The 25,693-nt window shown below is 40.1% G+C and overlaps 1 protein-coding gene across 4 annotated transcripts in view; it reads left to right on the top strand.

Annotated features, from left to right (window-relative positions):
• The window catches only part of robo1 (roundabout, axon guidance receptor, homolog 1 (Drosophila)), a 280,040-nt gene that overhangs the window by 199,687 nt on the left and 54,660 nt on the right, over window positions 1–25,693 (top strand). The gene's annotated exons all lie outside the window — the stretch shown is intronic.

The raw sequence follows: 25,693 nt of genomic DNA, 5'->3' as shown, positions 1-25,693 counted from the left end.
TCTCAACACAGAGAGACCAAAAGTGTATTTTAAAATATTTTAACACTTTGAACCCACACTGCTTGGCTTTAATAATAAAAAAAAGGTTTTGAAGTTAATTTACTAGTTATACCCCTTTTGGGCGGCCAACAGAATTGAACTGACGGGGTGCAGCAGAACAGACTTCTCTTTCCAAGAATGCTGAGGTCTGTCGTTAACTCTGCAATTTCTTTTTGACTCAAACAAAGGTTAACAAGGGCAGTTTAATTAAGACATCCTTTAGCACAAAAGGTTGACTGAAACAGTCACTGAAAACTCAAGAGTTTATCATAAAAAGGCAGAGACTAAACGAGGGAAAGGTGACACTTAAACGCCTTCACCTTATGGCATTTATGGTAAATGAACACTGTCCATTACGTTTGATTAATTGTTGCAAACCCCAAAAGATATTACTTTTCCGAGATGAAAAGCATTTTCACACAAGCCCAGATGGCAGATTTGTCATCTCATTCAGTTTTACTGTCACCAGCAACCATAAAATGTCTCTTTATTTAATGGCAGCCAAGCATTGCCGCTTCTCTCAAAGGAATGTCCTTGTGCCCACCCCAGTAACCTTGAGGCTAACGAAGGAGGTCAGTCTGATGCAGAGGGGGGAGTGCTTTAAGGAAAGATAATATAAAAAAAGATAAATGAAAATACTCAGTACTGTTAATTAAAGGAAAAAAATCTAATATTTATTCATGTCTTCACTCATTTTTGTCTCTTTGTGTCAAACTGATGGAAGTTATACAATAAACTCTTTGAGTTTAGAGTTCAAATTAAAGATATTTTACATAAATGGCTTCTAAATGCAGTTTACTGTGTTGTAGTAAACGAGCATGGTAAAGTAAAGTCGACATAGGAAGAAAAATGGCCTCAAATGAGGTCCAGGTGTGCAGGTCACCAATTACATGCTGTTTGGTTTTGCAAGATTGCTTGCTGAAGGTAAAAGTGTCCTAACTGGGGCACCGTTTCAGCCAGCTCATGTTTTCACAGCCTTCTCTTCAGGTAACTCAGAAACACAAAGATGCACACATTCCTGTATGAACAAAAAAATCACAATGAGCTCAACACCCCTGAGAAGGATTGTTTTCTAGCATTTCAGACTGTGCCTCCATGTTTTAAGGCTATTGCTATTTTTCATACATTATAAAAAAGCTGTTTAGAGAGGCTAAGCTATAAGTGAACGTATGTATTTGATAAGGACGGACTTTTTAACAAATGCGGTTTGAGGGCTCGGGAGAATCTGTCAACCAAATGTTCGAGGTGGGGCCATGTGCTTTTCTTGAGGCATCTTATTGGTCAGTTTATAACTTCAATACTTTGGGACTTTGACCTTCTTGGAACCTTCTTTGTACTTCCTATTCAGAACACGAGAGGGGAGGGGTTGCTATGTCCAGTGAATATACAGTCAATGGTTCACGCCACCCTCGGCAACGTGGAATCAAGCAGCCATTTCCAATAAAAAACCATTGTAAACCTATGTTTTGGGCCTCCATGTTCAAAAGTCGCACATTCACACAAAGCTCTGAAGATTTTTAAGACCAATTTTGGGCTATGTGTTAAAAACGTGCAGACACTGAACTTCTGTTGAAAGTTAAACCAGGTCGACCTTTGACAAACCACGTACTGGATTTGGTAGTGACAATGAGATGGATTTCCTTTTAATTCACGGAAGTGATTGTGGAGGAGAAATGAATCATTCTGATCGGTGCCTGGTCACAATTCTATGACGCCAAGTCTTTCATTTATTAGAATACAAGTGTGAAAGAAAAAACTTTGTATCACTCTGACATTTCGCACCAAGCCTTTTCCAACTTTAGGTGTTGGATATGCATTAGTAAGAAGAAGCCCCTTCCTGCTAGTCTAGTGTGAACACCATGGGCTAAATGGGCATTCATGAATGCATGTTTAAGATATCACATGACCGGTGTGAACAAAGCTTTTTGGTGAAGTCTTTTATCAAAGGTAACCAGAATCTAAACAGAGGTAATATTCACAGGGAAAAAAAAACTTTTCTTGCTCATCAACAACAAAATTCGCCTTCATCATTGTAAAAAAAATAGTACCGTACTAGTAGTGGGCAACTCACTGTTTTCCATTAAAGACTATATTTACACATACAGCAACAAACAAATATGAGACTTCATTTCGTTATTACCTAAATCATCAAATTTAAAGAAAAAAGGGTCTTTTGCGCCAGCACACTCCCCAGAATAGTCATTTGACTGACTGAGACGTACTGAAAATGTCTGTTTTTTTTGCTGTTCATTTGAAAAACTGTCATTATAATGACTTGCTTCCTGCATTGTGGGCGCTAGAGAACACTTAATTAAATTACTGTATAAAACCTTATCTTAATTGCTTCCAATTTAGCATTTCAGTAGGAGCAGAGGAAGAAGAAAGTGGTGAGGAGCTGACATGTTCTGGCGTCTGCGCTCATATCTGCAGACAGACACATTTGCACAGACTGCACGCAATAGAACATGGATCTTGCAATCTTTTGCTTTTTTTCCTCTGCTGCTTTAATAGATCCAATTACTCTTTCAAAGACTACCAACACTGTACCTTATGGTGAACCAATTGTAATGGTAATTTGGTTGTTTTAATGGACACACTCTCTATAATAAACCTGTGCTGGTGGGGTGATATTACAGACAAATTGCAGCTCAAATAGCACATAGATTATGCTAATGCTGTGATGTTTTTTGGTAGAAGGGGTCATATGCTTTTCTGTATAATGGCAGCACCTTTGCTGTAATTGCCCCCACTTTTGTCCCTAAATGGGAAGCAAGGGGTTTGAATGTAGCATAGAAATATGTTGCTGTGTTAAAATAGCACTGAACTAGATCAGTTTCTGTCCCCTGCTGTGGTTGAGTGTGGCGTAATTCTTGATTCCCACAATGTTTGTTAGTCACAGGTTTTGAAACTGGCTGCTTTGGGAGTTTGACGATGACGACACAACAGATGGCTTCAAAAGCTCTCCCCGGACCTTTGAGGGACAGTTAAGACAAATTAAGGACAGACTATTTTGCTGCTGCTTTAAGTATCATGAGTTAGCAGCATTGTCCTGATTTTTGATAAGCCCATACAATATTCTACTTTGTCTCCTCTGTCGGCCAGAGAAATCCATCCCCCTCCACTTACAGCCCCCCTGATCTCCAGTACTTACGACACAGGAGCCAGGGATGGAGACCACCGGACACAGAGGAGGTCACTGTATCCTATTTCACCAGTGGGGGATGAATTGATCTGGGGTAGACAAACTGAGCGCTGCCCTGAGACCGCCTAGGGGAGCAGGATCCAGAAAAAAAAGAGGGATAGTACAAAAGAATGACTGAAGTGCATTCCTGAAAGGAGGGGAACGGGGTTGAATGACAGGGGAGGACAGGGGGCCAATGGTGACACGGGCAGCCAGCAGGATCGAGTTTTCCCTCTGAAAAGCTGGCAGAGAAAAACAATGACTTTGGCATCTGTCTGGAAGGGAGAAACAGAGACTGGGATTCTGTGCCGCCGAGTGCTGAGGGTTCACTGGAATGCCTTTAATGTAACCCTGTCAGGACTCTCAGTGGATACTTCATGGCTCCGCTCGTAGAAACGCAACATGAATCAAACTCTGTCGCCTCTTCAATTAAAGTACACTCTCCAACTCTGAAGCTTCCTCTTGTTGCTGGAAGCATTGTGACTAAGAAGTACACTGTGAATAACAGGATTGTGTGCCAAGATGACTTGTCTTGTCCTTAGGCCATATTCTACATTAGATAGAGATCAGCATTCCTCCACTCTACAGATGTAGGTCGTGTAGTCGCAACGTTTCAAGTTGTATCTCAGGCCAAACTCAATCTTTTTATTGCCCATCAATCTCATCTGGTCAAAACAATTCCTTATCTTTTATCTTTTAACATAAAAACTCCAGATGGCAACATTAACACCTTACGCTAGGTTCATACTGGACGCAGAAGTGCCGCGGAGAACGCACCGCATCTGCTTTCTCCTGCAATTCACGCCACACGCGTTTTTTTCCACGAAGATCAACAAGTGCTTCTACTAGAGCTTTTTTTTTTGGCATCATGGGAAAGTTATTAATCTAAAAATATTACCTCATGTTTCTGCTAAGAAGCAGCAACGAGTTAGAGGGCTTACACTTCTTTCTTTTTTCTGTTGTTTTTCAGAGAGAAGTGTGTGTGTGTGTGCGTCTGTCGGTGTGTGTGTGCGTGTGGGGGGGGTGTGTTTGTATGTGTTATAATTTTATGTTTACTTTCATCTCTACCATCTGTTTAGATACAAAAATATGATGGCATGTGTCAATTGCAGTGTTTTATTGTGAAAAAATGGTTATATTTTGAAAATAAACCAAATTTTCTCATATATCTTGATGTAACTTCGATACGCTGCAAGGCGCGAGCCTTCCGCGGAGGACCGCGGCGAGCCACGCCTGGTGTGAACCACACAAGGACGGCGAATGGAAGCGGCCTCCGTTCTGCGCTGCTTCGCGGTTCTTCCGCGTCCAGTGTGACCCATGCATTAGACTTTAGCACATAGGTATGCCTGTAGCCATAAAAGTGACTTTTTTTCTAACTAATTTACCTCTTTGACAATTTTACAATGGTAAGAATGAGTTTAGTAAAGTATACATTTCTTTTTTGCAAAGGTTTCTGTTCATTATATCAGAAACCCAATAATTTCACCTCCACTTACATTTTTATGGGAGTAATAGAACATTTTCCAATACAAAAAAGGCAACACTATAAGTGAAATTTTGTGAAATACACAACTTAAAGCCAATATTAGTACTGTGGGACATATCTGGGAATTTAAAACTTCATAATTATTCTGTCAGAGCTAATATAACTGCATACCAGAAAGAAATACTAACTTGGCTTTTCCTTGGCTCTTGCGACACCAAAGTTTGGTCTTCTTGAGGAAACTCCTGTAATGATTTGTAGAGTTTTGAATGCCTTTCTACGGTGGGAACTCTCAGAAACAGAGATTTGTATCAGCTCCCTCTAACTGTGTGGGAGCAAACATGGGTCAACTGTGTTTGGTGGCTTTACCAGAAGCGCAGCCAAAGGAAGGAAGGAGTATTGGCTGTACTACTGTGGGACAGGAAGAGGATAAATAGTGACCAATTAACTGTGATTTCTGGTCAGTTAGTTGCTTTCTTCAACTACATTAGAGTGTATATTATCTTTGAAGACAAGTAAATTATGTGGTGTTATCTGTTTTTGTGGAACATCCTTCTTAAAGATAAAATGTTGAAATGGATTGCATTGCTTTTGTAAATAGACACATTAAAAAAGGCTTTTTCTCATGTTTTTATTACATCATTGCATTCATCTTGACATCCTTGACAATATACAAAAGTGGTTTTCAGCTTTGCTGGAAGCAAAAATCGTAAAGAAATGAGATTCATTAAGCTGTAGCTGACAGTAATAGTGAGCATAAACAACTAGAGACTATATAAATCAAGTTTCCATATAACAGTGATATTGTTACTGATAATATACTGTGCCACATAGTCAAATGATCCCTGTTTCTTTTAAATATTTTAAAGAGAATCATTTGTTTTTACGTCATCAGGAGAAGTTTAAACCAAGCACAGCATTTTGGATGAAATCCATCTGTTTTGGCACAAAGAACTTAGCAGGTCAGCATGAAACACATGGCCAGAGAGGAGCTGAGAACCAGCCGGCACTGCTGTCTGACACTGGGCCTTTAGGCCATAGGTCAGTGGGCCTCTTGCTGGAACTTCTCACTTTGTTTTGACACATAAAGCGTTCCATGACATTGCTAACAGAACTGGTCAAGCTGACACTGTGAAACACAAAGACACACACAGGCACAATGGATACTTTCTTGAGTGTTTGCATATTCTGTAGAGTGAAGAGTTGGCAATTTTGGCTTTAATTTTGTTGTTGTATCCATTAACCCTGAGGTAATTATGGGCTTACGTGGGGCGTGGGGGAGGATTCATCCATGAAGCAGAGACAGCAGGCTTTTAGTAGATTGATTAGGAGGTGGAGGGTCTCTTCAGCCTGGGTGGACCTCTTCTGCAGTAAATGGAGTGGCCATGGATTGTACTTTACTACACTTATGAAGTTGACCACTGCCTAGGTTTTTTTTATGAATTCAAACAATGGCTTTAGTTTATGTCAATGAGTCTTTTAAGTAGATAATTTTCAGTACATTGGTAACCATTGTGTGTTAGAAAATGTGGTTGTATGACTTCCAGTCAGCACAGTTGTTGTGATTACGTTGACATTTAACTTGGTTTTGTGCTATTATCTTAAAATAACTTTCTTATGACTCATAGTGCTTTGTTTTAATGGTTTGTATTTATATTTTTATGACTACACTTCTGTGTTTTAATGTAAAGTACAGGAACTCAACATTCAAATTTGACTGGAGCCTAATGTTTTTGCTCTAATCTGTATAATTTACATATTATTTAGACTTGCAGAAACTATCTAAAATAAGTTATCTTTTGACAGCTAGTGGATGCACTCCAAACTGTGTTTCTAAATTTGAAGATTACATTAGAGAATGGAGGGTGGTGGTTTATGACTTCAAATTGTGAAAGCGGTGAAACCAAAAATCAGCCAAGATCTGAAAACAAAGATAAAAAAGATGCAAAGCAAAGCGTAACATAACAGTAAAAAGTGCAGTCTTCCATCAGCCAAACCACAGGGGCACCAACACCTCCAGTAAAATGGAAAATGATCAGATTGCGAAAAACTCCCAAGAAATATAAGCAAAAACTGTCAAAATAAACATGTACTAAATGGTTATTAGGCAATGTGAAAAGCAAACTCTTGTTCCTTACAGCATCTTAATTCATAGCTTCTAAAGATATTGATGTAGACTTGGGAAATAAACAGTGCAGTACAATATTTAACATGGATTTCATTGGCAGCCTAAACTGCAATTGAAAAGTAGAAGTTTAAATCAATATCAAATTTAGCTAGATCTGTAGAATCAACTTAGAGGCCATTTATCTTGTGGTGTCACACAGACAACCGCTGATGAAAATGACTCGTACACCAGTGCACTACAATCTCCAAGTACATGCGCGAACACCAAAAAGCCCTAAAGAGATCATCACTCGTCATTGTGAGGAGGCAAACTGTACCACCTCATCTGTCGCCACAGTAGAAGATGTGCTTGTCTGGCTCAGTACCCAGTGATTCTGAAAGTATCACACTCAGGCAAGCACAGCAGAACCCCTGCAATGAACAGAGTCACTCCATGTGTGAGTGGCTTGATGTTAAGGAGGCGAATCAAATAGATGCTGACATATAGAGAGGGAGATATTAGGTTTTCAGGACAATACTGGCTAGATTTTCAGCCTTATGAGGACAGAGCATTGGAGCTTGTGCTTATGGTGTCTCTTTTTCATCGTCAGGGGTTCTGCTCATTTAGTCGTCAAGAGGAGCGGTGTTTAGTACTCATCATTTTGCAATTACATACGCTTTTATTAACTAAGTTCACAGTGATTCTAGAACTTATTTGTAGCGTGCTACTTGTTAGCCACGTTAGGTGAGCTAGCCGTGTTAGCATATTCACAAAACTTCTAACTCCCAACCACAAAAAAACTGACTGATACAGCTAATTCAAACTTTCCTGTGACTACACCAACCTTGTTAATAACATTAAAAAAGTCCCACTTACAAGTTAGCCACATTAGCTGTGTTAGCATATTCACACCAATATCCAACCAAATATTTTGACTGAGCGCCGTGTACTTCTCAAAATTGCTTCAACATCAATATGCACAAACAGAATGAGTCTATATATAAGGTGCTCTGGATTTTAAGGCTTAATGTAATATTATTGTTGTTAGTTAACCTAATACTGCAGAAAATACGACGTCTAGGAAGACAAAGTAGCAAAGTTAACATGTCTGTTTATTAACTGAAAAAAAAGTATAATGGTAGAAAAAAGCATGAAAGAAAGAAACTCTGGGTTTGAACTGTCTGATTCAAAGACTGTTGACTCCATCCTAGTACCTATATCAAACCCCAGAGTTCCCACAATGGGATATGATGCAATTCCAGAGTCAGATATGAAATAAAACAATAAGGTTGAAGAAAAATTACCCAGAGTTGGGTTGTGATGGATAATTAATCCTACCACTGAAGGTGAAAAACTATTTTGGATCCAGATTGTGTTCGGTTTTGTTATGATGTTGGGTCAGTGAAAGGAGGCTGCCCCTTTCCACAACACTAGAGGTAAAGTGGTCAAACTCCAGTTGGAAGATCGCAGGTTTGGTTTCCACCTTGCCCGTTCATGTATAGAAATGTCCTTGGTCCAGACGCTGAACCCCACATTGGTAGTTATAGGTTGGCATCAGTGTTTGACAATGGAACCCCCATTGGTGTGCGTGAATGGGACTGTGACTATAAAGCACTTTGGGCCTTCAAGGAAGGTAATAAAGGTCTGTATACGTCCTTTACCTGGAGTCTTGCCTGTTTTTATACCTGCCTTAAGGCTGCATTACTAGTTTTTCACTGTGGAAAATAAAATGCATGGAGTGAATTTGCAAACTCAGCAACAGGGAGTAACCAGGATCTAATGAACTGGGAACTAGCTTTCCAAAATAGCAACTCTATTAAAAATCTCAAACATTAAAGAGCTAATGTAACTCGTATATGCTGACAGGGAAAAATGTGGTTCAAGGTGTTAGATGGAATATGAGTTATTATTATAGTAGTTATTAAATTCTGCATGATCAGAAAACTGAATTTCTTTGCATACTTTACTTCTCAACCTCAGTTTGTAAGCAAAACAAGGAGGAAAGTTAATTTTTGTTCCACAAAAAAAGTTGAGTTGGATGTTTTCTCCTCTAATCCCAAATTCTCAGGTCATCTTCAATGAATATTCCTTACCCCTACCTTGTATTTTCTTTGTCTGTTATGGTAATTATGTTATCCTAATTAGGTTTGCTATGAAAACCAAACCAAATTGGACCGCAGTGGTTGTGTACTGCGGTGTGTATTTTCTGCAGACATCCTCCCGAGTTGCGGCTCTGTTTACGTCTCAAATGAAAACTTTGTCTGATGTGGAACTGCTGGTCAACCAAACACTTCCATGTCTTCAAAAGCTCTGCTTCACTCATCTCAAAGTTGTCTCTCATCACAATGGCTGTGCACCGAAACCACAGAGTGATGCACGTGACAAAAGGGACTGCGGTATTGAGCTCCAATCTATTGCCACTTCAAAGGCGACCACAGCCCATGAGCATTCCCTATTGTCTGTTATGCAGGTGTGCAGTCTCCCACAGGCTCTCAAGGCCTTCCAGACAGAGATTGAGGTTAAGATGCTATCGCTCTCGCATACACAGAACATGGTGGGGGTTCAGACAATAGAAAGCATGTTGACTGTAGTTCTGCTGGGATGTGTTCATTTGCAATCAGTCCTCAACTCTGTGGGCAGATTCCCATGTTTACAGGGGAGTATAATGTTTACAGTTAAGATGAAAAAACTGGTATGTTTATTGAAAAGCACTTCCAACTCCATCCTTCACTCTGAACACATGGAGTTTGAACTCCACAAACTAACCGTGTATTCGTATTTAAAGGTATTCTCTGCTATAGAAATACAACATGGGGAGGATTTTATTGATGTTACCCATAGCGTGTGCTTCCCGTCAGGTCACACCCACATAGTCTGCATTGTTTGTCTCTGCTTCCCAAAAAACTAAACACCCTCATCTGCTGCAGCAACAAGCCTCGTCGCATCCTAGCCCAGATTTGCTTTTCCTCCATTGTTGAGTATAATGTAGCTCTTTGCCTCTGGACTCTTATCATCAGCTCGCTTGGCAGAAAGTCAACATGGATTCATCTGGTGATGAGCTCAGAAGGGAGGCGCTGGCGGGATTTTGTGCAAAATTGTCTCCCCCTGTGAAGCATGCTATCTCCTATCAGACGGTGAACAGAGGAAGAGGTTTTTTATCTTTTTTCCTAAATCCTGACCCCTGAAGATTAAGGAAGTTGAGATTTCTGAGGACATAATGAGGAGAATGATGATGGCTGTGGGACCTTCCATGCCGTCCTGATGATATCATTCTGTATCTCTCTGTCAGTGGACACTTTCATGGAGGACGTTTGAACCGCTCTGCTTATCATGGAGTCAAGTAAACAGACTGTGCATTGTTTGCCACTTTATGGCACTAAATCTCCGATTTAAAAGTACTTTGATTGTGAATTTCAAAGCCAAACTGTAAAGTTTTTCTATTCTAAAGCAAGTACTGTTCAGTCTGACAATATGCATTGTGATACCCGTCTCACAATACGATACAAATCGTGTAAGTTTTCAGTATTCTTTCAATATTATGACTTAAAAAAACTATGCCTGAATAAGAATGCACCTTTCATGTTAAAAAAGGTAAAAAAAAAAATTATTTAATGATCACAATGCTAAGAACTGCAACTGTATCTCATATACAAGTTGTTTTTACCAAGCAAATTCATGGTGCTTTTCTTTTAATAAATTAATAAGTATCTTCTTAAATGGAAAAGTCAATATTATATGATTCCCACAACAAATATTTTTCAATACGAGAAAAAAAAACATAGAATGAATGTGCCTTAACAGTTAAGGTTCTAAAAGTATGACTGAGGAAAGAAACTACTGTGAAGTGTTGTCAGGGGTTTAAGTGGAAAACAAAAGTAACACACTGTTCATAAATAATAAATAAATCTCATTGATCGGTTGATGGATTAATTGATTGATTGGTTTATTTCAAGCATAAATTGTGAAAAATACAGGACAAAATACACAAATATTTCAAACTCATTACAGAAATAATGAAATGCATTGATCAAAAAATAGAAAACAAACAAAAAAAAAACACAGTTAGGTCACATTTGATTCAATAAATCTCATAATTATTAACTAAAGTCAAGTAGAGTTTGATTTATTGCTTGAAAAGGAGTGGGAAGAAGCAAGCTTATAAAATCCCACCCTTACCTCATTTTACAGTTTTGCGTGGATATGTAATCCAGTTTTGATTGTTTTTGTGTTTTTTTCATAAATCAATATAAATAACGGCAAATGAAATATCACGGGCTGCACGGTGGCGCAGTGGTTAGCGCTCTTGCCTCACAGCGAGAAGGCCCCGGTTCGAATCCCGGCTGGGACCTTTCTGTGTGGAGTTTGCATGTTCTCCCCGTGCATGCGTGGGTTTTCACCGGGGACTCTGGCTTCCTCCCACCGTCCAAAAACATGCTTCAGGTTGATTGGTGACTCTAAATTGCCCCTAGGTGTGAATGTGAGAGTGAATGGGTGTGTGATTGAGGCCCTGAGACAGACTGGCGACCTGTCCAGGCTAAACCCCGCCTTCGCCCATCAGTGGCCGGGATAGGCTCCGGTACCCCCGCGACCCCGAAAGGGACAAACCGGTCAAGAAAATGGATGGATAGATGAAATTTCACAATATATCTCAGAATCGATCTTTCCCTAGACCTCTACTGTACACCAAATGTCATACCTCATTTTGCGCCAAAATAAAATAGTTCGACTGCAACCCCAAGATAAGTCAAACGCCCCCTCTTTCACCTAAACCAAAGTTAAAGGGAATGCATCATTTACAGCCTCAGAAGGATAACGAGCAGTATAGTAGAGCAGTTTCCTGTGTGCCTGGGAATAACGATGAAGGGGTAACACATGCTTGTGTACACTGACCACACCACCTGGCAGCTCTTTACATACCACTGTTTAAGTGCAAATAGCAGTCTTTTTCAAGTTTTTCTTTTCTTTTCTGTCTGCAAACAATTTTATCATTCAGTCTTTGTGATGAATGGATAAATATGTAATATCAAAAATAATAAATTGAACACCGTCAAGAGAACGACTTGATTCTATGAAAATAAACCCCCAACAGCTGATCTTGAATAATTTCATTCTGGGTTTATTGTTTCCCACCAACCTGCCAGGAGTTTTTTTCTCTCTTCCTAAAATAATTACCTGCCAAAGGATTGTGATGAGATGATCAAAAACAGTTTTTTTTTAGATGTGGATATTTCTAAAGATCATGTAACTGCACCGTACAGGGACAGCCTGCGGGGGGATGAGATTGGAAGAACAATATTTGATTGTCTTTCTCAAAAATCAGCCGACAGACGTTCACTCCCAGCGATGTCTCTGTTTTTGTTTATTTAATTTTTTTTTGACAAAGTTATTGTACCAAATGTAACTCCTTTTTCATTCCATTACACTGACATTGGGAGAATAGATTATGTTAGCGGATGTGCTTTATGTAGCAAAAATTTACTCTGCAAAAAAAAAAAAAGAAAATCCCCTACCAAGAGCTTGAATTCTCAAATTCTATGCAAGGATCATGAAGTTCCTCAGGGGAGGGGAGGATTTCTTTTTCACCTGGACAAGTCTGACGGATATTTTGTAGTTCTGCGGGTTGCATAGATGCAGTGGCTTTAAATTTTCCGCTCTGTTTGGCCCTCTTTTGTATCCCAGAGAGCAGGAAGATAAATCCGTTGACAGACTTACTACAGGCCCATTAACAGTAGCAACAAAAGCTCATAAAACAATAGGAACCAAACTTCCCCCATGCACTTGTCTGCGACCCATTAAATGGGAAATTTAAGCGGCTAAATGTAGAATTTAGCGTCAATCTTGAGTGTCGATTTCACTGGGATCAATATAGTTTCTGGCACGTTTGCAAGACTTTCTCCTTGGCACCAGCGATGCTCAGTTTTACATGTTTGACAAGTTGACAAGTGCAGTGAAACGCTATATCGCCAAAGTGTTGGCAGGGATCTTAAAGGAGGACGATCCTGCTCGTTAGGCGGGTGCCGGGGATAAGATTCCAACTCTGCATCTGTGTCTGGCACATGATATCTGACAGCATTCCCTCATCCTTTCTTTTTGCGTATCACTTCCCACTGTAACAGATCCCCGTCTTAGATCGGGTTATGAGCATCTTTTCATCTTCTCGGAGTCCATCTGGGAGGGTTTAGGGCTCCATGTGGAAACCATTGCAATGGGGACAGCAGCTGATCAGAGAAAGATGTGCCCCTCCAGAGCTGCAGCACATGTTTGGATACCAGTACCTTTATTTGCTTTGTCTCACCCTCTTTAACATTCCTGTGCCCTGTACCTCTGGAAGACCACCACCTCTTCTCTTTTACTTAACCCCTCCAAAAGCTTCCTGTCTGCGTCCCTCGTCCTCCTTTCCCTTGGCTCCCCTGTGTCTGGTAAAGTGCTTGGAGAGGGATCTGGATGGTGGAAATGAAAGTGGCCATGACGAAATGCTGAGGGATCTGCTGTAACATTACATTTGGATCCCCCTGTGTGTGTGTGTTTTTTTTTTTTCCTGTCCAGATTTTCCTCTGAGCTTGCCTGTTTCCCTCAGACAGACGCTCTCATATTACTCTCCCCCAGTCAGTGCTGATGTAATTCTACTTTATGTTCCTGTCCCAACCAGGACACTATTTTCTCCAACAATCATTCAACTTCCTAAGCTTCTATCAAATTAGATTCTCATTGGAAACTAAGTGTCTCGCAAACTTCCATTACACTAATTTAAGATGAAAGGAAGACTTCTTACTTTCCTGGTTTAAATTAGCGTGCCTGACGTGTTCAAGGGAGACGTCCCTTCTCCACATGGCCACTGGATCTCATTAAGCTGGCATTAATTAAGCTCAGACCAAACAGACTGGCAGCAGAGTCATTTGGAAGAACTTAAAAACAAGCAAACACACCACTGCGCCCGCAGGTGCTGACTCAACCGTCATAAACTCTGCTTTGCCGCAGAGGTGAACGTTAAAAATTAACCAACACAAGGTCCAGTTATCCCACGGCAAACAGCTGACATCAAGCCCGGTCGCTGTGAACTTCTCATCTCTTGGGTCGCTCCATTTCCCCCGGCCTGTCCTGTTTGCACAGCCCGGCTATATAACACCAGAGTATGGCTCTGGACTGTTTGTGAATAATAAAGCTTTGTTTTGGAAAGATGAGCACGAGACTGAGGCATGTCCTGTTATCTGGCCATTAGATCTCACAATAATAGTGAAGTGAAAAGATTTGTGGCTGGTGTTTTTTTACTCCAATATGCTCTGATGAGGGCAACCGGCAGGTCATTTCTCACTCTGCAGGTAAATGTATTGTGTTTATGGATCTAATTTCACCCATAGCGAGAGTCCTGTTACAGGACACCTTCCTGCCCAGGATCATGAGTTATTCACCTCCACAAATGAGGCTGTGCCACTCCTAAGTCAAATTCAATTAGACGCATTTGTGTAGAACTAATTGATTTATGCATTGCTGCATGCCCTCCTCCTCCACATGCAATGCACAGATGAGCAAACAAAAGTAGAAGGCCACATGTTCTGCACAGGTTCTGCAAAGAAGGAAAAACAAGCTGCCTCACATCTCTCTTCTCAAAACTCCCATTCAGGGGTCCCGTGGCTGCTCTGGATCCTGCACAGCTTCTTTGTCATAATAAAAACGAGGAGGGGTCAGATCTGAAGCGGCGCTGGATGAGATCCATGGGGGAGGGCGGACGGAGGCTCCAAGGCCCAGGAATGTTAATTGGGAAGATTGTTTTAATAAGGTCCTCATATGTGCAGATGCTGGGAGAAGGTTAGCAAGTGAGGCCACACAGAGGGGAGGGCAGCTCACAGTGAGATATTGTCAGAAAACATAACTGACACAATGTGAACCGAGCCGTGTGAAACTCTGGGTGTTTTACGAGGAAAGGTGTTTTTTATGGGGGGTTTCTGTAATGAGGATTCTGTGTGGACTAATGTTCAATCTGCAAACATGCAGAGTTCCTGTCACACTCTTTGCACTGTTTAGATTCTCTGGTTAGTGACCAAAGCAGTCTGATCTCTGCTTTTAGGTGGATAGAAAGCCACTTTGATATTTTATGTTGCACTGGAACTTAAAGTCCCACTCCAAACATCATTAGAATTATTTATAAAAATCTTCCCAGTGGTATTCTAATTATGTTTATGCCATATTTGGCCAAAATCAACTGGTGTTGTTTTCTCTGAGAAAGGTGGCAGCAGTTTATTAGAATTTCACCTCTGAGCTTTGGGTGGTACTGTTGATGTGGAGCGACCCCGTCCCCTTTTCCCCTCCCCATAGCTGGGAGGTCAGAGCAGGGAAATTGTGGCCTGTCCAGCGTATTAACTTGTCACAATTTCACTCTTTTTCAAACAGAATTTTTTCATCTGTCCCTGATTCATCATAATTTGAGCAAAGAAATACTCAGAAATGCAATTTTGAGTTTTACTTTTTTTTACTGTATTAACAGGAAAAAAAGGCCTCAAGAAAACTTTAAAAACACCATTTTCATCAGAATGGGTCTTTACCCAAAATTATCTTTTTCTATTATCTAACATCCTAGTTTGGTCTAAAATTATATGGATCCTGAAAATGGTAATTTACTCAGTGACAGGCTATGTTTTTGATTTTAAGTGAAACCAATAGCTTAGATATTGTTGCTGATAATCATATCTGCAAATTGAAAATGTTTTTGTGGTCAATGTTAAGGTTTTAAAAAGAAATTGAACTGTTGGACACTAAAATTTGTTAAACATTTCTATTAGAACAAGGACCAGACTAGTTTATGCTGCAATAAACTGAATCTTAAGAAGAGAAAAGAGTCTTGTTTCAGGAAAAAAAATGTCTCACTTTCTGTCTTGCAAGAAAAACAATCATATCAAGGATGTTTGTCAATAGCAAAATAATCTTGAAGAATCATCTCAGAGAACAGAACTTTTTCCATAAACTAAGGATTTTTTTCTTAATCATTTGGCCATTTTCAAATGGTTAAGTGTTTTTTACCTACAACTTGGATATCACATTTGAAAGTCACTGTCTGCATTTTCTTAGTTTTCCTTAACTATGCAGATACGTTTAGTGTAACGCAGCCACCTGTGTGTTTTTTTGTGTTTAAAAGAGAAGACAAATTCAAAGAGTTATTGTGCATTGCTCAGTTGTGTTTCAGTGCGTTATCCAGCAGAATCTGCTCTTTTGTGTTTCTATGCAGTGAGTTGCCAGCTTAAGGCTCCACTGTGAGCGGGTAAAGCTAAGTTACTGAAAGCTTGTCAGTTTCCTTTATTCTGCAGAAGCCTCACCTGTAGACACATTTAAAGCCCCTGTTGTCTAAAGCTCTTAAATCTAAAAATAGAGGCGAAGCTCACGTGTCACTTTGCTTCTGACTGTTGCAGTATTGCTGTGCCGTTGACATTAATGTTCTTGGAGCGAGGTGCCAACGGAGGCAGGTCTCCGCTTGTAAAATATCTGTTTACCTGCTTCTCCATCTTTATCTGCTTCATTACTATTTTATGGCACAGTAAAAATTCTCTTAACGCTCCCTTTAGGAATGGAAACAAAAAGTATTCTTTTGGCATCAGGTCTGCACTTTGTAAATGTGGAATTTTTATTCAACTTCTTCCCCTAATGAGAAGACTTTTCTCAGTGCATTCAACTTAGTGTTTCCCAAACAGGTAACAGGCTCTGGGTGGAGAACAAACGCTGACTCAGGATCACTTTTATATGGAGTCAGATTAACGACTTGATCCATCAGAAGCTCACAAATCCACAAATATTGTGTCGGTGTTTTCACTCATTAAACTTAAATGTGATAATTCCATGCAGATGTTGTTATGCAGCTTGCATTGTGTTGTTGAGTGTTCCCATGGGAGTTTTTTGAGTGTGGTGTATTTTATTCAGACAGATATGTACGGAGCCTCTGAAACGATTTCTACAAAAAAAAAAACAAAAAAAAAACAGGTGCGTACCACTTACTATCTAGTGCGCACATGAAAACCAGTATATATATATATATATATATATCTACAGTATGTACATAGATATATATATATATATCTATGTACATATATATACAGGGTTCCAAGGCATATTCACATTTCCGGAGTGCATAGGGCGAGTATCTATCCGCGCTCCCTGTCTGCAAGAGGAGCACACCCTCGCCCCTTCCCTCCCCTCTTCATGTCCCTGCATGGAGAAATAGCATCAGCTGACTCAGAAGCGGACAAAAAAAATTCCTAATATCCTGAAGAAGATTGCAGTGGATGATTATTATCCGGAGAGGGTGTTTATTATTTGATAAATTAGGAAGCACACGCAGCTGATTTTAAGGCACAGAGACGGAGTGACATCATCTCTGTCATAAAGTATCCTGTCGCTACGGCTGTGGTACACTCTTTTTTTCGAAATTAAAAAATAAACTCTTTATGTTAAGCAATACTTAAATGTTCTTTAATAAATGTTTAACAGAGCATGATCAGAGGTGTTTATGAGGAGCATTGATCAGAAACAGACATCGTTCGGCCATGGGGGAGAGGGGTTCTCTATATTCGCGGAGTCTGCTTTTACGCGGATGCCTCTGGTCCCTAACTCCTGCAAATAAGGAGAGAATATGTCATATAATATACAATAAACATGTATATATAATATACAAATATTGTATATATATATATTATATATTGAATGATAATATGTTATATACAATTATTAATATTTTTTAAATATATTTAATACAGTTAATATGTATTATTTAATAGTTTATTTATATTGTTTAAATTTATGTTTATATATATAATATATATCTATATATATCTATATATAGATATAGATATAGATATATGTGTACACATATATATAGATATATAAAGCTTTCATGTCCCTTTAGGGACTCCTAAGATATGTTACCGGGAAGTTTTTCCTTTATATATTCTTTACTTTGCAGGTCCAGCTTTCGAAACGCTCCTTACTTTAACCCAAACTCCAGCTCACCCAGCACCCCAATCAAACAGGCACTGTTTATTGAACTATGAGGTGCCAAGTCACTCATTTACCCAGTCACTCACATAAAACCTGCCTCCCCGCTGCCCTCTGTGCCTTTCGCCGCACTCGCTGTACGCCATCTTTTTCCTCAGGCCTGACGAGAAGACTTATGACCGTTTAAGCAAACACACTCACTCAATGGTTCTTCTGTCTGAGCAACTCTAGGGCAAAACTTCTTTTATGTGGTGTGCGTGTTCTTGTGAGTGAATGCTTGAGTGTCTTTTTGCAAAAGCATAATCGCCGCGGGCTGCTAATTGCACATGAGGTTTGCATATATTTGGGAACAGAGCCTCTGCACTCAGTGGCCATTCTGGTGCAAGGCAAGCACAGGCATGCCCACTTCAATGCCACTTTTAGTTCTGCCCGGTCTGGTGTAGAGAAGAGGCTATAAACACCTGACGTGGAGGGTTTGAAATGCTTTCACAGACTTACCCCAATGTTATCACAGCTATGTCAGCCAGACTTTTCTCCTTCAGAACACACTTCTTTCCTGTTTTCACAGGTTTTAAAGACCCAATCCGATGAAAATTAAGTTTGTGGGTGTTTTTAACATATACTAGTGACATTTTTTCTGATGATGCAAGACAGAAATTGTTTAAATTAAGCTAAAATTTCTTTATTCAAATCAGTGTGAATCGAGTGCAAATGGAAAAAAAAGGTATTTGAAAAAGAGCTTCTTTGAGATATAGAAAGTGTGCTGGGCAAGCCATAAGCCAAGGCAGATAAGAGGAATGGGGTGGGGTCGCTCCACGCCAACGGTACCACACCTCAGAGGCAAATTTCTAATGAAATAGTGCCACTCTACAGAAACTATGTCCTAGAGAACAACAGATTTCTTTTATTTTGGCTAAAAAGGGTATAATCATAACTAAAAAAAAAAAACAGTGGAAACTTAAAAATAGATCAAAAGATGATAGGAGTGGGACTTTAAATAATCCAGTTAGTGGAATTAAGCTTTTTCAGATCACAATTGAGCCACAACTTTAAGAAAAAAAAACAAATTTTAACAGTCTGACAAAGCACTGGAAGACAGGTTTTCATGAAATGATCTCATAGTCTAAAACCAAAGTGATTTTTCTAACTACATTTGAATGAATCTGAGCAGGGTAAGTACTGTATTTGGAGGTTCCAAGTCATTTTTATTTCTATGGTATATAGACAGTTTTATTCCTCTAAATGTTCGTCTGGATCTTCGCACATCAGGGGGTTGCAGGGATGACGGAAACGTCAGATAATTGATATGATGGGAATCAATTTTGGCTGGGAAATCCAAATCATTAAATTGCCAGCTGTATTTATCTGCTCAGATTCTAGCCTCTCTGTTAAAGGATGAGCTGTTGCTTTTTGCAAATGACTGCGAAAAGAAGACTGACAGCATCCACACATACACTCCATTTCAGACGTGAAGGAAAGTGCAGCTAAAGATAAATTTAGAGCATAACTGGTTATATTTGCATAATAGTAATCTGCAAGTTAGATGGGTTATGTGTTGTAGCACATGGCTGTGTTTTCCTTATCTTTTTGCACTCTTCTGCATCTCTTACAGATTTGGTTTATAGTCTAATCAGTGACGTAACATTTGATGTGAGTTTGGATCCTGACCTTAGGGTGTCTGGGTTGCGCAGGTGTAAACCCTAAAGGCCAGTGGGGTAACAGAGTCTGCTCTCGCTGACATATTTACGGACGTCCGCAAGATATCTAGCAGCCGAGAAGGCACTCTGGCTGTCAGGCATTTTTAATCGATGTGACTCCCCAGATGTGACCCCACACTGAATGTCACGGTTGTCGAGACAGCCTTCTATTGTTTTCTAAGTGATTTATAAATACTGAATTACAACATAAATTGGAAATCTATAAATTAAGTGTTAGCGGAACAAAAAATGTAGGAAGTGGAAAAACTGATAGCTTTATTGCTATGTAAACTATTATTTCTACATCCCAGCTTGTCAGGTTTATTTCTGTCTTTGTGCATATGCACAAAGCTGTGAATGTCAAGTCTATATTCATCAGTCCTGGACAGCATAACGGCCGTGCTCAGTGCTGTGGAGGCTGGGTTGCACAAAAAGGCATAAAGTCAAAGCAAAAGAAGAAGACAGTCTGAAGTGTCCAGTATCATCTGAGTGAGGGTGAGGATAGAGTCAGGAGAGAACAAGGAGGGCCAAGTTTCTTCTGCATGAGGTCTTTTCACACCCACCATCATAGAAGTTAGATCTTTTTTTTTAGTTAGTAAGCACAGTTCTCTCGCCTGTGGCTAATTACTCAACTGGCAATGCAACTGCATGGGTTAGACTACTTTTTCTATGAGTTTGTCTTGTCACACAGTGTGCAAGCCAAGAAGAATGGAAGATGTAGAGGTTATGTGTTGAGAGAAGTGGGAGATGTGTGAATAGTGAGGGTTTGTCCCATAGGGCAGAGCTGGAGGCCATGTGAAGAGAATCAGGATGGAGGCAAGCAGTAAAAAGGCTGTTACACTTGTGGGATTTTTAGTGCTTATAATGAATACAGTGGAGTTTTATCTTATGCACACATCGGGCATATTCTAAATCTACATTCCTGCACGGGTATTTAGCATATGGGGTTCACACTGGACTGTCACTACCCGATACCATGGCTTCACCCTACCCCTACATTTAGCCCTCCAAATTGAGAAATATGGAAAAATAGCGTCCTCAAATTTGGATGTTACTCCCACTCAATGATGTCATCAATAGCTACGATAATGCTGAGCTGCTATCTCTCAGAACTGTATAAAAATATTGGCATTACAACTTTAAAAAGGTCATGCTAAAACAAAAAGTCATTTTTTACATTTAAATGTAAACGTATGCGCTTCAGAGCATACCCACGTGAAGAAAAGCGCTTCTACTCTGCGGCACAACATTTTGCGGAACACTCTCATGGTTACGGAGGGTTAGCCCTCAAAAAACAATTTCTAACAACCCTACCTCTTCTAATGCCCCTACAATTGGAGCGGTAGGGAGAAGTCGTAGGGGTAGGGGAAGAATTGTGATTCAGCCTTGTTGTCATTTAATTCCGCCTGAGCACAAACCTCATTGATCCCCTATGATCAGTTCGGTCGGCACTTCCATGAATTGAAAGGAATGCCATTCGTACCTCACTTCCAAATCCAAGTTCCTTATTGGTCACAGTTATACCTAATTTAACTTTCAAAGTGCGTTTAATGGACGTGGGTTTTGTACGTAGAGCTCGAAAACGGGCATAAACAGTCCGAAACCCTCATTTACATCCATTTTTTAAAAGAAGTGGTCGCTTGACGACTTGTTGAATATATCCATATACAGATGAATATTTAAAAATAAGAAAAAGTTGCCAACAAACCCTGAAAGCACTGACTGCACTTCTGCCAGTTAGCAGTAGGAACTGAACATTTTATACATTTATTTCATTTAGTGGTACAAATCTTTGATTCTTCTTTAGTCCTTTGATATATACAAAAAAAGCCTGGAAAGTTGTTGCAATTTGATTTCAAGATGCTCAATACGTTTTACAGGAATGCAGTCCAGAACCAAGGGTCAGTCTTAGAAGCTCTACCTACATATACTCCAGTCATGTCTTTGTGCTTTCACTGTATTTGAAAATCTTTTCTGCCTCATATACCATGGAAACATCTGATGGCACAATATCCTCGCATTGTTACAGTTCAAGAAGCATACAAAGTTCAGCAACAAGAAAGTCTGGAACACAAGCCAAAGAGGAAAAAAAAAAAAAAAAAAACGTTTTTTTCTTTTCCTCTCCTTCCCTTCTCTTAGTTTCCTAACTTTGGCTTCATCTTTCACCCAGCCTCTGCTTCCCGTTTGGCATAAACCGTGTCCATCCTGATTCAAGGCAGAATCCAAAGCCAAAGGCAAGACCCACGCTGGGCTGTGTGTCTCTGCGGGATTGCCTCCATGTGCATTCTGATAAACCTTTAATTCCCCGGTGGGTCTGTTCTTGCATCCTCACAAAGGTTCGAGGAGAGCTTGTTTTACTTGGTTTCATTTCCTCAGAACAAAGCTCATCTGATCTTCCCATCCTGACTTGTGTGTGGCATTAGGTCTTCGTTTTCATTAATATCGGAGGGGCAGCACGGGAATCTCATTTTAATTTGACATTTAAACATCTGTTTTCAATTTCCTGAGGAAAAGTCTGCCTGTGTTTGTAAGAGTGTATGGACAGAGGAAAGCTTGTGCATGGGATGAACTTGTGCGTTTTTCAGAGCACCAGGCAACTTTCTCCGCTGACTTTAAATACTACATATTCAATTCAATTCAATTCAATTTTATTTATATAGCCCAAAATCACAAAGAGATTTGCCTCATTGGGCTTCAAAATATAAACAATTGTTAAAGCTAAACAGACTACAAAAACTGGTTATCCCTGCCCTTAGACCCTCCCTCCCGGTAAGGAAAAACTCCTAAAAAACCTGAGTCAGGAAAAAAGAAGAAACCTTAGGGATTCCCACATACACAACGGGCATGTGATGCAAATTCAAAAACGCACCAAATGGGCATTCTTGAACAGGCTTTTAGCATACTGTGTTTAGGTCTACCCAATACTTGCGTATGTAGTCATAGTTGGAAAAGGTTTGGTCCAAAATATCGAAGCGGTGCAAATCTTCAGAATCTTGCACCGGGGTTTTTCTTTCACAGCTCAATTAGTATATGAAAGACTTAATGTCATATAATTCTGAGTGAGCATAAACTGTAATTATTCATTTATCCTTCATGATCAATTTCTTAATGGTTAGTAATTTTGTGCCTTGAAACGGATGCTACCCAAGCATTACACTACCAAACCCAAGTCCCTGATTGGTCAAAGATCAACTGGTTAAACTTTCTACTGACATTTTTGCATGTAGAGCCCAAAAACAAACTTAAAAACTTGCGTAGTGACATGTGATTGCAAGAGATTTGAACACGGAAACCTAAAACACACAAAAACATGCGTTTATATCAGGTGGCAACATGTGGCGCGCGATACGCGGTTTCATGAACGCGGATTCATCACAGCTATGACTTTGCTCATTGCAGAAAGTGAAAACTGTGCAAATCCCACAAATCTTGCACCAGGCTTTTTCTTTCACAGCTCCTTTCCTATAAATTAATGTCTTGAAGTCATATAATTCCAACCGAACGTGAGAGTTTTAAAACGCAGACGCCACAAAATACGGGTGCGTTTACACAAAATTTGAGTTGAAAATGGCCGCTTGAACGCGAGTCGATGAACCTTTTCATTGGAAGTGATGGGTTGAATGCATGTTTCCGAGCCCCGTATGAACATAGCATAATAGATGGTCTGTATCTTAAAAAATAATGACTGTTCAGCTACAGATTGCTTCTGTGGACCTTGAGAGGGATTGTAGTACAACCAGTTTGGAGGGTTGTAGCTCGGCAGAGCCCAGCATTTATTGGAGACCACGCTCTACTTCTGTCTTGTGATGAATTTGTTGTCTTATGCACAGTCAGCTGTTTGTTTTTTCTTCTTCTTCTTGCAGCAAAGTATGTCAGCTACATATGATAATAAGTGTTTTGTTCAGATGCTACAGAAAAGAGGAAACGCAACGTAGAACAGATTCTTTTACCTTGACAAAGCACACTCATATCTGTCCAAGTCCGGATATCCGCCCTGTTCCATCCCATCATCAACATTTTTGAACAAATCCAGGATGGACAAAGAGGCGTCTTCATGCTGGGACCTGTGACTTTGGCCCATTTCCACATATTAGGCTACAAAATGAAAATCTTGTTCAACGCACACAAATACACACACGCACACACAGAGTTTGGCCTCACTGTTAATAGCCCAGGAAATATTATCTTCTAGGGGACAGCTGCAGGCCCACTGGAGAGACAGAATGGTAGAGTGGGCTCATTATCCCAAACCCAGATAGAGACCACACCGCACACATGCACACTCTCAGGACACAAGACAATGTAAAATTCTTCTTTTTTGTGGATTTTGGGGTTCCAAAATGGGAACGGCAAGAGCAATCAAAAGCTTATGTAGCATAAAAAATGAGCAAGAATGGATGTTAAAGGGAGAGGGAAGCCAGGAGAATCCAGCCCTGCCACAACTCCGGATCTAACAAAGTTTCTGGCAAAAGAGTCCGTCTTAAAACCCTTTCAGATCTGGGTCCGTTTGTCGGCCTGACAGACTGTCTGGCTGCGTCTGTCTCCTCTCTTGCCTCCATCCCAGAGGAATTTGTTTTCCTGTACGCAGATGTTCCGGGCTGTCTGCTGTGCAGCACTCAGCTGTGTTTATAACAAGGAGGTGTTGGTTTGGAGAAGAAGCGAGGGCAGTGAGGTGGGGGAGTGAGTGCTGGAGGTCACCCCACTTCTGGTGTAAACACTCGACGATGCCAGCTTCTCCTCGGGCCTCAAACAAGTCGATACTGCATCTCTTTCTCGCTTTCCTCCTTTTGCTTCGCATTTTATGTTCTATAGGGACAAATACACGGGGTGCTGCGCTAAAAATAATTCAGAGAGACTGGCAGGGGTTCCGAGACCCCACAGAGAAGAGACGGTGCAAAATTAATGTCACAGTTAAAGTTACTGCGCTCACTCACCCATGCATTTATTGCAGACGCTGCAAAAGCCCACACACTTCTTTTATTTTGTGTTCAGTGTTTGGCTCACTGTGATTCTAAAGGCTGACCAGCAGAAATCCTCTTTAGAACGCGTTGGCTTCATCCCTTTATGCAAGGATGGGGTTTTCTAGTCTGCACTCTAATGGAACGGATGTTTGGTGTTTACATTTACATTCCTGAATGACTTGATCTGCTGTTAACCAAACTGAATGGATTCAACACACTGCTTCACTGTTAGGAGGGAGCAGAATGAGAGCGTTTTTAGGGCATTAGATGTAAAAAAAATAAGTATGAGTCATGAAAAAGAATCATGAATCACTATTTCTGAGAAATACCGTCCTTTGAGGTGGTGGGATTGTCCAGCGAAGGCTTGCAAAACTTATTATATAATAACCCCAGTGGAAATACTGAGGAACATGACTTAGATATGGCAAAATGTCCTTTAATCTGACTGCGGTGATCTTAAAGGGTAACCAAACAGGGAAGTTGGAGTCTGACTCCACCCACAGCCAAAATTTGAAAATCCAGTCAGAGAGGCGGGACTTGGAGAACATGACTGTTACATTACTAGAGCTGCAGATCGTGATGTGAGACTTCTGAAGGTTTGACCAATCATGAAATTAAACTGTAATACCTCAATTCAACCTGTAGGGGGCACACAGACGGTTTTTGACAATATTTTTAGGAATTAAGCAAGTATGTATCAAAAATTTGGCAATGAACAATAGAAACTTGCCCCAAGATCAATTTAAAAACACCAAAACACCATTTTCTTGTCAGAGTGGGTCTTTGAAAACACATGGATAAAACAAGTATATGTTAAAAATAGGTTTTTCTTTTATTCCAAAAAGAATAAAAATACATCTCTGCTTGTATTGGTGTCTCATTTGTGGCCTAATTTCTGTTTTTATGTGTAAGAGAAAGTGAAAATGCGTTTCTGGGACACTGCTTGCTGAAGAAAGGGGACTTGCTGCTTTTTTCATTACTTTCTCTCCTCTCAGTAAATATCCAGTTTACCGCTGCAGACGTGAGCGTCACAGATATGCTGCTCCTCAGCCTTCAGAAAGTGGAGGAGCTTTGATCTTCTCTACCACGGCTACCATAAAGCATTATTATCAGTGTGATATTCTGAAGAGACTGGTTGGTAGTTGGGATAGGTTTTGCCATTCTGCGTTCACTCTAGAAAATTGCTGAGTGTCTCATTTTCTGTCTATTGTGCTCTTAAATGTGGTATCACTAGATGTGAGAAATAGC

The sequence above is a fragment of the Oryzias melastigma genome, linkage group LG13 (genome assembly GCF_002922805.2).
Source record: "Oryzias melastigma strain HK-1 linkage group LG13, ASM292280v2, whole genome shotgun sequence".
NCBI lineage: Eukaryota > Metazoa > Chordata > Actinopteri > Beloniformes > Adrianichthyidae > Oryzias > Oryzias melastigma.
The sequence above is the reverse complement of the archived record's forward strand: the minus strand, read 5'-3'. Positions and strand labels throughout refer to the sequence as shown.